This window comes from Tachysurus fulvidraco, chromosome 5 (assembly GCF_022655615.1).
Source record: "Tachysurus fulvidraco isolate hzauxx_2018 chromosome 5, HZAU_PFXX_2.0, whole genome shotgun sequence".
NCBI classification, from domain to species: domain Eukaryota; kingdom Metazoa; phylum Chordata; class Actinopteri; order Siluriformes; family Bagridae; genus Tachysurus; species Tachysurus fulvidraco.
This window is the reverse complement of record NC_062522.1, coordinates 1,510,776-1,521,334: the sequence shown is the minus strand read 5'-3', so window position 1 is coordinate 1,521,334 and position 10,559 is coordinate 1,510,776.

Sequence of the window (10,559 nt, the reverse complement as noted above, 5' to 3'; positions counted from 1 at the left end):
CAGTAACCGGCGACTGATAAGCAGAAAATGAGCGCCGCAGCGAGTGAGGAAATTGTAAATAAAAGAAGAAAAGTCTGATCGCCAGTATGGCAGTTGTTTGGATATTATAACTAGGGTTGAAACGATTCCTCGAGTAACTCAATTACAAAAATTGTTTGAGGCAAATTCCTCTGCCTCGAAGCCTCTATTAATTTTAAAGCTCACATCATGTTATTGTGCAATTATTTTGTGTGTGCGCGCACGTGCACGTGTGTGTGTGTGTGTGTGTGTGTGTGTGACAACGCGCTTATGTAAAAGCGGAGGGAGACGCGTGGAGTTAGCTGTCTTTTGATTTGAGGGCGTGGGTGGGCTGCAAAATGGAAGGGCACGATAACAATGTCAATAAGTGAAGAGAAGAAACAAACAGGAGAAAACGACAGAAAATGTCGAAGTATCAGACACTATCAGAGCATCTGTTTTCAGCAGCAGGAAACATTTCTTCAAAGCGCAGGGTGAGTCTCAGTTCTGAGCATGTTGGAACCTTTTTTCATAGCAATCACATGCTCCTTTAAAGACTTTTAACAACATGTTGAGATAGATAGATAGAAAGAGAGAGAGAGAGAGAGAGAGAGAGAGAGAGAGAGAGAGAGAGAGAGAGAGAGAGAGAGAGAGAGAGAGAGAGAAACTTTTATATTCTGATTAATATATATAATTAAAGCACTCTGTGTGAAACCATGCATGGCCTCTAGGTCCAAGTTCCTGTCAATGTTTTTTTGCCTCTTAAATAGCACAAAAGCATTCCAAATTAGACAGTAAAGGTTTGTTATGGCTGAGCTGTAGATTTTGAATCTTTTAGTTCTGAAAGTTAAGTTGCATGACTTAAAGGCAGTATTTTTGTATTATTATTACTATTTATTTTAATGTATGCCTTAGTTTTGATACTTGAAAAAAGTAATTTGAAAATAATTTATTTTTTTGTTTTTGCATCTCAGAAAAGGGTTCATTTAAAACCCAGAATGTTTGGCACTTAAATGTTCTTAATTCTTCTCAGTCAACTTTGTCATTGTTCAGAGTAAAGGTACAAACAGAGAAACAATGGGTATCTAAATGTTTATCTGTGATAGAAAATATTGTTGTATGCACTGCATACTATGCATTTAAAAAGGAATAAAACATAAAAAGGAAACAAATTAGTTATTCATTTTAAGAGACCCGTCTTATTTTCTCTTGTATATTTAATATTGCTCTTTAATTAAGCAAAAATATTAATAGATTACTCGAATGATCTATTAAATTTTATTAATCGATTACATTTTTGGTAGAATACGCGATTACTAAAATATTCGATAGCTACAGCCGTAATTATACGTCTACAAAAATATACTTGAATAGTTCCACTTCAAGTATGATTAGAGTAAGAATAAATTGAGTTTTTCATATTTCTGCAGGTTTTATATTTCAAACAATGTTACTGTAGTGTATCAGGTTTGTGTTTTATATTACAGACGTATCTCAGTCTACCTCAGGTTTATTTCTCTTTACAAAACACTGCACATATTTTACACACTTTATTCACCAGAAGGTGAACAGCTAGTGAACTTCCTCACACTAAACTTCCACTAAATTCTCAGGTCTCTCTGTTTATATTTAACACTTCACACTATTTTATTACACTTTATTAAGCATTTCTTACATTTTTTTCATTTTGCATCTTAAATGTTAAGAGATAATAGTGTTCATTGTGGCTTTAGACTTATGTTTACATTATAATAATTTGAGTTTTCCTGGTTGTTGACATTTCTGGGGTTCTGATCAGAGGAAGGTTAAGTTTAAAATAAAAATGTTTAAATGTAATATATTTTTCTCCTGGTCCTTATTTTAAATGAGTCATAAAAAAAGTTCAATATATATCGATCGCCCAGCCCTAGGTCAAGTGTGTGATCATGAGAGTGGGTCGGTAAGTTTACATGTTGCAAAAGTTAAAGTTTTCCAGTATTGACAGTTCTTTGGTTTTAGCAGAATTATTGTCTACATGGGCGTCGGAACCATTATATGTGAGTGGGACAGGACCCACCCACTTTTTAAGACCAATAATATTGGACCCACCCACTTTTTAAGACCAATAATATTTGACCCAACCACTTTTTAAGACCAATAATATTGGACCCACCCACTTTTTAAGACCAATAATATTGGACCCACCCACTTTTACCGTCTCTATTCAGCGCATATGTCTTTTTTTTTGTGTGAGTTTTCAGAGCACCGCCAGTCGAATCCATTCTGCTTGAGGATTGTCCTAATAGATTAAACTCCATTCCCGTTTTACCTACAACATTGAACACATTCCTACTTCCTGAAATCCATGGACGTCGGAACCATTATATGTGGGTGGGACAGGACACGCCCATTTTTTATTTGCTTCTGACGCCCATGATCCTAACCTGGGGTATTATAAACATACACAATCCTAATCTAACCTGGGTTATTATCAACATTAATACATCATTTGGATTAAAGTCATCACTAACACACAAAAAAACAATGGGGTTCTTTCCTATGAACTCTACAATGCAGCACATAACCACTCAATGTGTCTAGTAGTTTTCTGCAAAATCGGCAGGTAATCATTTTTTAATCATACAAAAAATAAAGTAGTTTCTACTCTCCTTGGGGGGCACCACTATTCAGCATTACAAGCCTAAACTGATATATTGTTAATACCTAGTCATTTCAGACATGTAACGTTTTTTTTTTTGAACATTTATATTAATAGAATTTTGTTGTACTTATTTTATCTGTAAATATAACATAAAAAATATAACATTATTTTATCTGTACTCATTTTAGTATTCTAACACATTTATTGTATTTAAATTTATTGTATTTAAATTTAGTATTTAACATATTTATTCTACTGCTTTCTGAAATACTGAGTTTTTATATTTAATTTACAAAAAGCTGTACATTTTACCCAAAATATATATTATTTTAATGCATACTTTTTGTAAAATTTACTGTTTTTGTTTGGTTGAGAAATTCACAAACATTACTGTAAATTTAACACAGTTTAATTGTTTTTAACGTTACAAAAATTTGATGTGGCCAGTGTTGTTGTACTCGAGACTCGGACTCGGTCTTGGACTTGGTCTCGAGACCATATTTTAATGGTCTTGGTCTTGTCATGGACTCGTGAACATTTTAACTCAGTCTTGACTAGTACTCGAATACATTTGGAATCGGACTTATTTTATATAAGACTTATATTATTAAATCTGACTTATATTAAAATATATATATTACTGTTTCTTTAAACTGATGTAAGATTGACACGAACAGAGATTGGTGATTTTTTGCAGGCATCTATGTCTGCTACATCATCTATAATTCACTTTGCCTATAAGAGCCACAAAGAGTTTATCTGCAGTAAGACTCTAAAAAAGAAACATTCTGCAGTATGTAAATTCTGCAGTGCATCTATTACTGAAACAAAGGGAACAACTTCCAATTTCCATCGACATGTGGAGCGAAAGCACAAAGACAGGTAAGTGTAAATGCTTATAATTCTGTATATGTATGAAACAAAATGCTTGTTTGGTGTAGAGGCACAGGTAGTGCTGTGACGCATCGCAGTTGATCCGTGATCCGTATGGATCACGACCCACGGTTCAGCTCACATGCGATTTGGGGTTTAATACTCAATTTTATATAGGGAAATTTTAACATTTGCACATGTTTCAAAGGCTTGCAAATGTTAACATTCAAGTTAATTTAAACAATTTCAAAGTCAAAAAAGGCGCTAAAGTGAGCAGCTTTCTGTACGCACAAACCAACATGCGGTTGTGTCTGGTCCAGCTCCAATTAGATGTAATCATCCCTATGCTGTCAAAGATCTGAAGAGAGTTGCACTACTGTGTCTCATACTGTAGTCAATTAAAATACATTTGGCGAATAGAGCAATGAAAAACAGTGTAACGTTGTATGTGGGGTGACTGTATGCTGCGCAGTTTGGAGTTCGCCCTCCGTCTCACAAGATGAAAAGTCTGTGACTATAAGCATGGTGGTTCCTACTGTTTTGGACCTAAACACACATCTTCTGAAAATGGGAGAGACAAGATCCCAGTGCCAGCCTTTAAGCTTAATATGGCACTCCCTGTCTCAGCAGCCTGTGAAAGACTGTTTAGCGTTGCAGGGCTGATCATCAGGCCAAGAAGAGCATGCATTGGCTCAAGGAACTTTGAGAACCAGCTGCTTTTGCGGCTGAACAAAGCCTATTGTTAACTCTTTGTCGCATGTTCTGTGCTTAACTGATTTCTGTTTCAATAAAGATTATTGACGACATGCCTCTGAAATTGGACTTTTTGCACCATTACAATAGTTATAGCCAACTAGTCATATTTTCTGCTCCATGAAAAACAGCTCAGTAGTACACATACATGGTTCTTTAATGTGTTTGCATTGACTAAAATGCGTTTTTTTGTTTGTTTTTTTTTTCCAATCGGCATATACAGTATACGGCTGAGACAGGTAGCCTAGTGCATCCCAAATATGTCAACATTATCATATTAATAGAACATTATAGTCATTATGACCTTTAGAAATATGTTTTTGAGGAGGTGGACAATAGGCCCCTGTGGCACAAGCTAAGCTTTTGTCCTTAATGGCATATTTTCCTTGCATTACTTTTACTTTTATTTTTGTTTTACTTTTAAACCCTAGTATCTATACTTCTACCTGAGTAATGAATGTGAATACTTTTGACACCACTGATTATTTCTCCATCTATATTTTTATATAGTTTTCTTGTATAGTTTATTACGGTGGCGCATTGCTGCCACCTACAATTATTTTTTTCCACTCAATTATGTCATAATAGCGAGAAAATATGTTGTTAAAACAAGATATGTCGTTTTAACGAGAAAATGTTATATTTTTGGTAGCAGTTTAGTCATGTTTTCATAGGTGAACCCCGGCACGGCCCACTGTAGGCTATGGTAGTCAACATCACCACAAGACACCATAAGTCAGGTCACCATGGATTTTTGCACCTTTCTGGAAAATCGAGGGGTTTCAGATGAACATATTCAAAATATGAAGCTAGACAAAGTAAGCCTTTTGAATTGTGTTCATGCAAAATGTAGGCACATTTATTTAATTCTCATGTATGATTATTGTTTACTAAATCAAACATCGCTTATGAATTATAAACAATAACTCACATATATAGATATACTATCGGATGTTCACAAAAATACATGTTAAATACATGTGCATACTAATATGAATTTGATCAATACAATCTTATAAGTGCGCATATGCTCTCTGACAATAAATGCAATGAGTTTGCAACCTTTTTCTCTGAGAAAATCAGTAATATCAGAATGGCAATCAATACGGCCTCATATTGTAATGTGGTCAGTCAGACCTCATTACAACAACCTCAAAAATTTGTCATTTTCTCAGAATTTGACATAATTGATATAAAAACCCTGGAAGAAACAGTACAACATCTTAAAGCATCAACTTGCAGCCTTGACACCCCCTCCCCACATCTTTTCTCAAAAAGGTACTTAACTGCTTAGAAACTGACCTCTTAAAAATAGTAAATACCTCTCTGCTCACAGGCACTTTTCCAGAGTCCCTAAAAACGGCAGTTGTTAAGCCTCTCCTAAAAAAGAGTAACCTAGACAAAACCATACTTAGCAACTACAGACCAATCTCAAATCTTCCTTTTATAGGCAAGATCACTGAAAAGGTTTTTTTATTTTATTATTTTTTTTATTTATTGGTGTTTATTTGACAGGGACAAATGCATAAAACATTGCTTTATAAAATACAAAGTAGATGCCATGCATACAGGTTTATAGCCATGACTAATTTGCAACCCCTGTCCCTAGTTAGGCTTGTAAAGTTAAAACAGAAATTACAGAATATTAAAGAATTCTATTAAAATACATGCAATAAATACATTCCATCCATAAGCTAAAATGGGCTTAATAAATATAGCAATCACTATAAAACAGAGTCTAGACATATTTAACAATACAAAACACAAAAGTATGCATAAGTTCTGTGCATGCTGATATTTGCAACCTTATGTTTGCATACATTCCGTTGTATCCCATACAATCAATGTTCACAGAGTTGTTTCAGTTTCAGCCACTGCATATTAAAAACCTTGAGTCTTGTTAATGTTTTAATTTCTGGTGGTTCCATAAATTTATGCCTCTTACTAAAAATGATGTCTGACCAAAGTGTTGTTCTACGTTTTGCGACTTTACAGTTTCCACTAGTTGTGCCTCTAGTTCTTATTCCGCTCTTTTGTTTCACTACTACTGTAATTGACAGAGTATTTCTGGTGCAAGGTTGTTCATACACAAATTAGTTTTAAAAATGAATAATTTACTCAATATATTATGCTTTCTTAGAATGATGCAATGGTGCCATCTTATAGGTTTTTGGTCCATTACTTTTAATGCCTGTTTATATAATGACCTAATAGGTGTAATTGTTGTTTGATTGGCCTGACCCCAAGCAGTGATACAATATTATAGATGAGAAAATATCATAGAATGCATAAATTGCTGTGCTGCCTTAATGGGTATATATTGTCTTATCAATCGAAAGCAGTTTAAATTAGTCTTGACAGTTCTACACAGCCTCTGTACATGACTATCAAACTTAAGATGAGAATCTAATGTAACCCCTAGAAATTTAAATTCATGTACCTCAACTATCTCCTTCTCATCAATCTTTATTCTAAAAATTTTATTGATCTTTCTTTTTATTGAAAAGCACATAGAGACTGTCTTATCATAGTTCAGGGTCAGATGATTGTTTTGGAGCCACTGGGATACACCATCCAATTCTTTTGAAAGCATTTCAGCTGAGTTTTTGCTGAGACATATACAGTATAATTGTGTCATCTGCATACATTTGGCATTTGGCTTTCTTGCAACTGTATGGAAGATCATTTACTGTATATATAAACTAAAAAGCAAAGGGCCTAAAATTGAGCCTTTTGGAATTCCGATTCGACAAGTTTGAAAAGATGACTGGGTGGAATCTATTCAAACACACTGCTGTCTATGTTCAAGATATGATCTAAACCAAGTTATTGCATCATGTGACAAGTGACAATTTTCTAATTTATTTAAAAGAATTTCGTGGTTCACAGTATCAAAGGCTTTTTTCAAGTCCAGAAATACTGCTCCCACTACATTACCTTCATCTAATGACTGTTTTATTGTTTCAATGAGGTAACAGTTTCAATCAGCTGAACAAATTCTTAAACTCAAATCTGGACAATTTTCAATCTAGTTTCCGCCAGCATCATAGCACAGAGACAGTGCTCATAAAGATAATAAATAATATTCGCTTAAACTCTGATTCAGGTAAAATATCAGTGCTGGTGCTACTACAGTAGATCTTAGTGCTGCCTTTGACACGGTAGATCACACCATACTCTTACATAGACTAGAAAACTGGGTAGGGCTTTCTGGGATGGTCCTCAAATGGTTTAAATCATACCTAAAAGGAAGAGGTTACTATGTGAACATAGGTAACCATAAATCTGAGTGGACAACCATAACATGTGATGTCCCACAGGGCTCAATTCTCGCACTTTAATTTGTATATGCTCCCAATTGGTCAAATAATGAAAAAGAACCAAAATACTTACCCCTGTACCCTAATGACTACAGCCCCATTGACTCTCTATGTAAGTGCATTGATGAAATTAGCAGTTGGATGCGTCAAAACTTCCTCCAGCTAAACAAAGACAAAACCGGTCATTGTATTCAGAAATAAAGATGAAACTCTCAAGGTTAACACACACCTTGACTCTAAGGGTCTAAAGACACAAGTCAAGTCAAGTTTTTCTTTATTGTCAACTCTTTCACATGTACAATATATACACAAAAAAGAATCGAAAATGTATTTCCCTCACTCCCAAGGTGCAAAATACACGAAAGCGCCGACTGAGCACATCACTCCAGTCCTCAGGTCCTTACACCGGCTTCCAGTTACATTTAGAATAGATTTTAAAGTATTGTTACTGGTTTATAAATCACTTCATGGCTTAGGACCGAAATACATGACAGATATGCTAATTAAATATAAACCAAGCAGACTACTCAGATCATTAGGATCAGGTCAGTTAGAGATACCAAGGGTTCACTCAAAACAAGGTGCGTCAGTTAGTTATTACGCCACCTAGAGGTGGGATCAGCTTCCAGAAGAGATCAGATGTGCTTCAACAGTAGACAATTTTAAATCAAGATTAAAAACTCATGTTTAACTCTGCATTTACTGAATGAGCGCTGTGCTGCTTCACCCTGACTGTGCTGCTTCACCCTGACTGTGCTGCTTCACCCTGACTGTGCTGCTTCAGCCTGACTGTGCTGCTTCACCCTGACTGCACTTTTTATCCAAATCACTTTTACTCTGTTTTATTCTTTTTAACATATTTTAAACTGTTTTTATTAAAATCACATTTATTTTCTTTAATTGTTCTTTGTTTTTATTATGATTTTATCATGTTTCTTATTTTTCATATATTTTTTTCGCTCTTATAAATTGTTTTCTAATTTCTATGTAAAGCACTTTGAATGACCTCTGTGTATGAAATGTGCTATACAAATAAACTTGCCTTGCCTATATGTTTAATAGTGATGTGATGTGTCAAGTTTGTATGTTTGTGTGAGTGATTTAAAGGTATATATGCATGGATCATGTTTATAAAAATATGCGAATGCCCAGGTGTATGTGTGCATGTAGTTTACAATCACACCTGGGTTATTATAGATATACATCAATCTACCCTGGGTTATTATAAACATACAGAAGTCTAACCAGGGTTATTATAAATGTACAGAAGCCTAACCTGGGTCATTATAAATGTACAGAAGTCTACCCTGGGTTATTATAAACGTACAGAAGTTTAACCAGGGCTATATTAAACGTAAAAAAGTCTAACCCGGGTCATTATAAATGTACAGAAGCCTATCCTAGGTCATATAAATGTACAGAGGTCTAACCCGGGTCATTATAAATGTACAGAAGCCTATCCTAGGTCATATAAATGTACAGAGGTCTAACCCGGGTCATTATAAATGTACAGAAGCCTATCCTAGGTCATTATAAATGTACAGAAGTCTAACCTGGGTTATTACAAATGTACAGAAGCCTAACCTGGGTTATTATGAATGTACACCAATCAAACCTGGGTTATTATAAATGTACAGAAGTCTAACCTGTTTCTGTTATTGTCTTTTGCATATTGCCTTTTTTGTATTTTTTTGTATTGTCTTGTAACTTTTCGTCTGCACTGTCTTTTGTTCTGCATTGTCTTGTCTGTCTTGTCCTGCACTGTTTGCACCAGGTTGCACAGTTGCTCTTTATTTGGCTAGGACTACTTACTACTATTTCTTTGCCAGAAACAAATAAATCTTAATAACTAAGCGAGTTAAATACATTCTTTAGTTTTAAAGGTAGAAAAGAACACAGATATCGGATCGGAACTAGGGATGCACCGATACCACTTTTTCTGTTCCGATTTGCCAGTATAGGCCGATACCTATAAATGTACAGGAAATCTAACCTAGGTTATCATGAATGTACAACAATCAAACCCAGGTTATTATAAACATACATGTACAGAAGCCTAATCCCATTTATTATAAATGTACAGAAATCTAACCCGTGTTAATACAAACGTACAGAAGCCTAACCTGGGTTATTATAAATGTACAGAAGCCTAAGCAGGTATATTACAAATGTACAGAAGTCTAACCAGTGTTATTACAAACATACACCAATCTAACCCGGGTTATTATAAATGTACAGAAGCCTATCCCAATTCAATTCAATTCGTTTATTTGTATAGCGCTTTTTACAATGGACATTGTATCAAAGCAGCTTTACAGAACAAACATAGAGCAGAAGGTAAACATAAGGAGAAATATAAAGAATTAATATAATAAAAATTCAAGATATTTATAGTTCACAGTGTGTATGTATGTATGTGTATTTATCCCCAAAGAGCAAGTCTGAGGTGACTCAGGCAGCAGTGGCAAGGAAAAACTCCCTTAAATTGGTAAAGGAAGAAACCTTGAGAGGAACCGGACTCAAGGGGGAACCCATCCTTTTTTGTATTGTTTCAAATGACACAACTACTAAGGAAACCAACTCATATAACAAGAACTTCTCACACGAGAGAATAATTAAAACTTACAGGGTGGTTTCCCAGACAGGGATTAAATAAAGTCAGAACTAGCCTAATTCTTCTTAAATTAATTCAGAATTAATAAAAGGCTTTTTGAGACACTACTTAAATTGAGATGAATTAGTTGTAGACTAGAGAGTCACAGACCAAGCTAAATTAGGACTAACAGGCTACTCTTTGTGAAGCCTGATTATATTAATGACTAGCACTTAGTGATTACCTGAGGACACTTCAAAAACCAGGGATGGAATCTAAAAACATATTAGTGTTGTGTGGAACTGGAGTAAATCATCCAACCAAATAATGGACAAAGGTAAAAGGAAACATTAAAAAAATTTCTGTGAATTTGAAAAACATT